The sequence below is a fragment of the Salmo salar genome, chromosome ssa10 (genome assembly GCF_905237065.1).
Source record: "Salmo salar chromosome ssa10, Ssal_v3.1, whole genome shotgun sequence".
Classification (NCBI taxonomy): domain Eukaryota; kingdom Metazoa; phylum Chordata; class Actinopteri; order Salmoniformes; family Salmonidae; genus Salmo; species Salmo salar.
The window spans coordinates 96,712,864-96,721,460 of NC_059451.1; positions in this window are offsets into that span (position 1 = coordinate 96,712,864).

Sequence of the window (8,597 nt, forward strand, 5' to 3'; positions counted from 1 at the left end):
GTTCTCTTCCTCTCCCCTCCAGGACTCCCTGGGATTGAAGACTCGAGCGATCGAGGAGTTAGAGGAGGCTCTGAGAGAGAGTGCTCGGATCACAGCAGAGAGAGAGATGGTGCTGGCACAGGAGGAGGCTGCCAGGAACCACCAGGAGGAACAGGTACGCCACATGCAACAGAACGACACATCCGCACGCACCACACACACACACACACTTGCAACACAAATACACACACACGCAACACAGGTGGACACACAAACTTGCACACACTAAAAAGAACACCTTGAGAAAGCGCACACACACACACTTACAAAGCTAACACGAACACAGACACACATACACACACATACGGCTAATCTCCTCTCCTTTCAGCCCTGCTTGCTACGTTTCACTCTCTCCCTGCTATCCCTCCTTTTCTCAGTTTTCTTATCTCTAATTTTCTCCTGTTTTATCTCTGCTACTCACTGCCTCTCAGAAGCACTCACACAAACCAATGCATGGAGTCCAACAACGCCCACTTTAAGTGGTCTAAGGTATGACATAATAATGCCCCTCTGTTGTATTTCAGCCTTTAGACCATGTTATCATGCTCACTATTTACCTACTATTCACTTTGAAATGGCATGGCGTCCAACTAAACTACAACCTTCTGGTTAGAGCCTGACCCATGTGTTTTTGGGGTCCAATTCCGATTTCTAGGAGGCAACAAGCGTATCGATATATTTGCCGATATACTGTTTTACATCGGGGAAATGGAAAAGGTGTCTTTTCCACACTGAATTCTCATAAAATGTCCAATAACTATGCTTCAAATGTTATTTCATACATTGTGTCAATGACACAACATGAAAATGGCTGCAAGTGTTCAGAAAAGCATGAGATTTTCTGATTTTCTGAGATTATTGAATATCGGTGGAGTTAACGTGAAAGCGTAAAAAGGTCAATATTGGCCGGTTTTTATTATCGTGTGCAGATTTTAATATAGTAGGGCTCTACTTCTGGTAATGATTCTACCAATGCCAATCTGTAACTGTTATAACTGTCATGATATAATGATAGTATGGTGATGGTGCTATTTAGTATTTGGACCAGATAATTCGAATAGCTTAGTTATTTAGCCATTGAGTTGTACTGTTAACCATGTGACTTGGAAGCAAATGCCAAGTAATTGAAAGTACTGCGAAGTGGTATATTTAGTGCTGTTTAGAGCTGTCATTGGAGCCCCTTGTTGTAATCCAACCCTCAGTGGGGTTGGAATTAAAGTCAGAACATAAAACCCCTAGCTGCCCAGGGGTTGGCAAACCACCCAGCCGAATGATTTATTTTTTTATAAAATGATTTTAGTTTTTTGGTCCAAAAGTTTTCAGAAAAATGAGAATCTGTTCAAGTATTCCCACTATTAAAAATAAAAAGAGAGCGTGATCGTGTCTCAATGTGTAATCAAAGTATGAAATTAGGTGTTATTTTTTAAAATACAATCTCTTTTGGGCTTGCAGATGGTCAATTTGCAGTGTACAAAATTATTATAATTATGTTCTGACCCCTGACCAGTCGCTCCGACAAAATCCGACCTATAGCTGAATTTAGTTGCCTAGCCCTGTTCACCATATTGTTAGGTCTATTACCCATCAATCCAATTCAGATTTACATTCTGCTCTCAGGGGGCAGTGGTGAGAAAGTACTCCAATTGTCATACCGGGTAAAAGTAAAGATAACTCCAATAGAAAATGACTCAAGTGAGTTCATCCAGTAAAACTCACTACGAGTAAAGTCAAATTATTTGGTTTTAAATATACTTAGGTATCAAAGTGCGCAGTGGTCTAAAGAATTACATCTCAATTTTACAAGCGCGTCATGCAAATTCTATGGTTCGATTCAAACTGTATCACAACCCGGCTGTGAGTTGAGTCATAGAAATGAAAGCGGGACAAATTGGCATTGTGTCGTCCAGGTTAGGGTTTGGCGGGGTGAGCGATCCATTGTAAGTCGGGAGTTGTTTTATTATAACTGACCGCTGGTTAAATAAACCGAAATAAAATAAATACATTTCTTGTTTTTTTACATTACAATGGATGATCGAGGCATGGTTTGTTACAATCAAAACACTTTGTCTCCTGTGTTGAGTGAGTGCGCCAGATCAGAGCCAATAAGGATCAAAACAGTATTCCGCCACTTGATAGAGTGTGCAGATTGTTACTTTGCAATTAAAATATAACAGTACTTTTGGGTGTCAGGAAAATGTGGGTAAAAGTACATTAATTTATTTAGAAGTGTGTTGAAGTAAAGTTGGCAAAAATATAAAAGTAAAGTGAGAGACATATTTCTTTTGTGTGCTGAAGTACTTTTACTTAAGTGCTTTACACCACTGGCTAGGGTGTAAGGGCTAGTGCAAAGGTTGAGTTCTTTCTGGGTGAATATCATTTTCAATAACATACAACCTCTGTTTGTTTTCCCTCTTAGAGTGCCTTTGATTGACAGTTCATCAAAATTGGTCTACATGCAGTTTGTCTTTGAATGATGAACACGTGTCCAGCCTCGGCGTGACCTGGACACCACCCTGTGGACCTCCCACCGCCTCGGTGGTGACCCGATCACGGATTCAACTCCCCAGCATTATGATGGGCCTGCCTGCAGACGGCGCGGGTCCTAATCCCCCAGGCCTTGTCATCTCCCGCCTGGTTTGCTGCAACTCCCGCTGTTGGCTGGGCTCCCTGCCTGTACCACTAAACCTACAACTCATCAGAGCACCAGTAGTCTGGTGGCCTTCCCCAAGTTCTCCCTCACGTGCTTGGCTCTTAACTCTCTCCCAAACTGCAGTTGAAGCATAGCATCACTTCAGATCCATGGTGGTGCCCTCTGGGACTGAGAGCAACCCACCTCCATTACCTTCAGGCTCTGATCAGGCCCTACACCCAAACAAAGGCACTGAGACTTCCATCCACCTCTGTTACCTGCAACTTTCTACCTCCGAGCACAGTTCCCATTCAACCCAGTCAAAACTGTTAGCTGCTCTGGCACCCCAATGAGTGAACAAGCCACTCGCGCCAGGACAGGAGTCAAATCACCACACCTTCCGGGAACACCTGAGAAACCCCACCTCTTTAAGGAGTTGCTGGATGGACAAGTAATCCTTTTAAGCCTCCCCCCTTAAAGTTGGATACACTGTTAGTTCCACTGGATATTCTCCAGGTGAATGCCAATTTGTAAGTCGCTCTGGATAAGAGGCGTCTACTAAATGTCTTAAATGATGTAAACATCCATGCATTTTCTTTTCTCTGTGTTCATCATTACAATTCTGGTGTATTTGCAGATTGAGGAGCTGCTGAGTCCCATGGAGGAAGACAGAAGCAGGAATGAGTCCATGAGGGCCAAGCTGTTGTCTGCCCAGCAGTCCCTGTGTGAGAGGTCATCTGTGTTGAGGGCTGAGCATGAAGGCTGCCTGGAGGTGCTGGAATAAGTAAAGACAAACATATATTTATCCCACTTCAAGTTAACAAACATGTGAAATCGGTAATATTGTTAACTCCCATTAATAGATATCCTGCACAGTGTAGATGACGCGTTATTCTGAAATGCCACCTGATTCTTCCTCACGGTGTAGACGGGAGGCGTACTTGGCAACCATCATTCAGAAGGATGCCAGCGCCATATTTCCCTGCTGAATATCATCGTCAAAGAAGAAGAAAACGCAGGATGAGGTGGCTTCACCACTGGAAGAAGGACGTGGACGTGGGCAAATCAGACGTTTGGGACATTCCATACAAGTGTGACTGGATATGACCTGCTGACCATTAGGGTTCAATAACAGTCGCTGGCAACTCTGCTCATCTCTGTCCATGTTGGATGGAGAGATAAACAGACCTGGATAGTTTGCCAGATGGCTGAGCACCGGTTGTGGGATAGGAGATGGTGTGTGGAAGTCTCAGCCTCAGTAACAACCAATGTTGTGGTGAAGATATTTAAATTATCTCTGCAGAATCGCGAACGCGCCTCTCTTATGTATATACGTATCCGCAGACCAAACATCTTGAACTCCGGGCGTGTGGACAATGGTGAATAATTTGCGGGGTGGATGAAGCGAAGGCCTTGACCGGAACGATGGACGTTTGGATGGGATGAAATCTGAACAGTCCATATCATGTTGGCGACCAACGTGTGTCGTATTGGGGCGCTGCTGCCGATGGCCGAAGTGCCGGCATACAACCGCCTGGCTGAAGTGAGATGTGTCTCGTGTATCAATTTAATAACAGATGGCTTAGCCTCGTGGTTCCTCTGTCTTTGTTGTCTGTATGCCATCATCAGTGTTCAGCCTCATTGGACAATGTCCATCTAATGGATGATGAGGAAAGTGTGGGCATGTGATTTACAGTGTACCATTAAGAAAGATGATGGATGGGCGTCGATCATGTGTGTTCTTTATCTCTGGGTATCTTGGCTCTAAGTGTTGGTGATGAAGTTTCTTATGCATCACGTTTGTGTGGTTAACTTCAATGATGACTGTTAATACGTGTGACCACATGTCATTCTTTACATCAATTGTGGATCTGTCTTATTATTTACCAGTGGTGATGTGTGGACATTCAGTGTTAACATTAGCCTTCCGGGAATGAACTGATCAGATATTTGGACGTTATTATTGTTGTGTTGACAGAAGCAGTGGATAATCTCAGCGTCACAGCTGATGGACGGGATGGAATCATGGGTGTTACCAGCGACGCGGATGAGATATTACGCGACGGTGACTGAATCAGTTATGGCGTTACGTGTAAGCAGGGCGATCAGATCATTGGGACATTGGTGTCTTTACCTCGAACGTGCTCGGTGGTAGGTACATGCCACCTCTTATCTGTCGGTGGCGAACATCGTGGTTGTATGAGGCGCTGGATGACGGAAGGTGACTCTTTCTTATCGGTGGCTGTGACAGTTCATTGACATAACATTTTTACCTACCCTCTCACCCTTCTTTCACCTCAGTCCTCATTCATGGTGGGATGGTGGTGAGATGTGGTAGTGGGCAGACATTTGATAGGGTTATATCAGTGGTTGTGTTTAGCCACTACCAGCAACCTGACACAGGAATATGGTTGACTCTGGACAGTGCTGTGATGATGATCTTTTTGTTGTTTTACATTGAAATGGACGTTAAAGATAACCTTGGATGACATTAATAGGAGACAAGCATTGGGGCAGATGTGAGTGATGAAGAAGGATGTGTGTGGGACTCAAGTTGTATTGTATCTGGGTGGACGGACAACTGTTCATGGATATAACAGATGATCTTTGAAGAGCAGTGAATCTGGATGAGTGGTGAACAGACGTGTCTTGCCTGTGTAGTTGTATATATTCTGTGTAAATAATAGATATATATCATTTTATGAATATGGGCGTTAACAGCGTGTGTTGTTGCTGAAAATGGAATGGCGAGACAACTGAGATATTGATGAAGAAGTAAGGAAAATATTGTGTGGAATGTTCTTGTTGAAACTAATCTTGTGGTGGGACGATAATGTTCATAATAAACCTCCTTCCATCTGTTGTTTATTCAATGGTAACAGAAATGAACAGAACTCTCGTTGGTGTTCACACTGATCGTGTTGAAGCATTGATGAATGGATGTGAGATGGTATGTCAACACTTGGTGTGGGTTGAACAGTTTGATTGGTGGAATGTTCCAGACTTGGTGATTTATTCTTGTTGCAGCCTATTCTTGAGTGGTGATTAGACAATCAAATGTCAGATGGATGTTTGAGATACAGCGCTTTAAATTGAATATAACAAAATAAGCCAGCCTGTTGATTGGACCATTGCATGGACAGTGGAAAACAAGAGACATCTTCTCACATTATCTGGGTTTAGCTAATTTGAGATGTTGTGTTGAGACAGTTGTTTGAAAGCTGCCTTATTCATTGTCTATGCAGGATCTGTGATGGCGTGCCTTATTAAATAATGATGAACAGTCAGTGAGACTCCAGACAGATATGTAAAATCTGAAGTACCAGCGGGTATTAAGTTGGGACAGAGATGTACTCATCATTGTTAATGAGTGACCACCAGATATTGAATCTTAGATATTCATGAAGTGATGGAAGAGGGCATGTGAACCAGTGATTACTCCCAAACAGAGCTCAGTTCCCTCAATGAGGCTAAGTCTTAGAGGATATTTACTCAAAGTACTCCATGGATGGACGAACTGGTAGGGTGTGATGAAATAAATATCTTTGTGATGGTTTGTCAAAGCGCTCAGGACATATCTTGACATTGGAGAAAACAGATATCTTATGAGTGTTGTCTTGGGTTAGCGTGTGCTCGTGGTGATGTGGTGAAGATGACAAGATGATGATGGTGATGGTGAAATAATCTTTGATCATTCAAATAACGTGACAAAATGAGCCTGATCTGAAGTTATGAAATACTTAAGATGCACTGATGAAGATAATAATCTCTGATCTTACGGTGTGGATGGGACAAGTTTGAGCTGAACTTAATGAAACTCAGTTTGAACCAATAACATAGAAATATGCAAAGTGACAATGGGTGGTTCGTCGTGTCTACAAATCTTCTGGTTGCATCAAGCAGTTCATAAATCAATGGTTGTTATGGTAAATCTTATTAAGTGTTGGCCGTACCAGTGCATCCTGGTCTTATTAAGATGTGGTGAAGGTGGAGATGTTTTATTTACCATGTTCAGATGGATGATGTTGGGACAGAGGTGGTTATGAACTCTTGGGCGAAAAGCACACGCATTCAAGACTAAATTACAATTTTGTCAATCAGACCACAGAACAAGTGGCGAAGATGTTAGATGCCGAACTCCAGGTTGTCATGTTGCCACCTGGGAAGTAAGGCTATCCATTACCCGCAGGAACGGATGAGTGCAGACTGTGCATAACCAGAGTCTTTCATTAGCCACAGAATCTGGAACATCATTCTGGTTGTCCTCTAATGGATGCCACCATTATTCAGTTGGTGAAACATTCAGCTCTGAAAATAATTGCCATACCAAGATCTGTAATATAAGTTGTGGAGACCATTTGGGGGTGTGAGATGACATTCGCTCATATGGACAGCTGGATAAAGCCCACTGTCAACTGGACAATAAATGAATATCACATTTATCTTGAAGATCTGGACGGATGTTGTATAATTCTACTCAGTTTTATCAATATTAAATATACCAATGAACAGGTGTGTTTCTGTGTGGATGTGATAGTTGTGTGTTAGATCAATTCGTGACATCTCAGGGATGATGAAAATTGGTTCTTGAAGCAATATTGTTATCATGTGGAAAGGTGAATATATGAGTCTTCTGTTTGAAATGTTGATTGAAGGCTAAGTGAAGTGGACAGTCAGTGGATGATACAGAACAGCGGTGGTGGATGATTGAATGGTGCTGATGAAGGTGTTGAATCATTGCCATCCACTCGTTGGTGATGTTGTGATGTGATAACAATGACCTGGTGTATCTGTTAACATCAATTGAATCTGTTGTTGAAATCAAAGACAGGGAGACCTCTTCATTATTTCACAATGTGAGCGAGTGGGTGATCTTAAATGAAGTGGATGTGTTTGGATGTGGAGACAAGTCTGATAACAGTAATGATTCAGGGATGAAATGATTGTGATTCAAATAAAATCGATCAGAACAGACAAATGAAGATAATCTTAATTGCTGAGTTGGATAGTTAAAATTAACGTGAGTGACAAAATATGTGAGACATCATGGGAATATTTGATTGGTTGTTCTCCTTGGCTGGGATGATGAAGCTCTTACACAGTGGCCTGATGTTGTCTGCTCCTGTGGCTGCAAAATTACCAGCAGATCAGTGTGAGACAGACTTACTGTGTTGATGGATGGACATCTGAACATTATCGTGGTGTTACCTATCAGTGATGGTGTTGTTATGAAGACTAGGACAACATTAGGGTTCTGTAATACAGATCTGGAAGGCTGGTGAAACAGATGAAAATGACAATGGGGCCCCAGGATATGTGATAATAGCTAAGGCATTCAGTTTGCCATGATAAGCCTGAAGATTCAACAGTTTCAGTTTAATAACCTTGATATAGCATCTTGCACTGATGATTCATTGGATGGTATCAAACCACCTTCCGTCATGTTACATTCGTGTTGATTGGGCCGAACTATAATTCAGATCAGGGATGAAGCGGATGTGAATAACAATTATCAGTGGACATGAATATGGTGAACATGGATCTTTGAACATTCATATATCTTAAAACAAGCATCTTTTGTTGGCTTGAAGGCGCTCATTATTCAGGTGATCGTGTGTTGACTAAACATGGACCATACCAATCAGGTGGTGAGTCTCCACAACAGGAGTGGGTGTGGAGATGAACAGATATACAGTGGAACAAGAACATTGTTATATGAACATCTTTTCATTTCAAGTTGGTGTGAATATTGAATAGTTGTGTTGAGGCTGGCGCTGTAAGCATGGATCATCGCCAGTGTGCTTCTTCAGTCTTTGTGGTCGGTATTTGAAAATTAACTGTAACATCTGCGTGCTAACACAGGATGCTCAGAGAATAGTTTACCAATGGTTGGCAGCTGTTGTCCTGCTGGTGATCGCTGATTGCAACA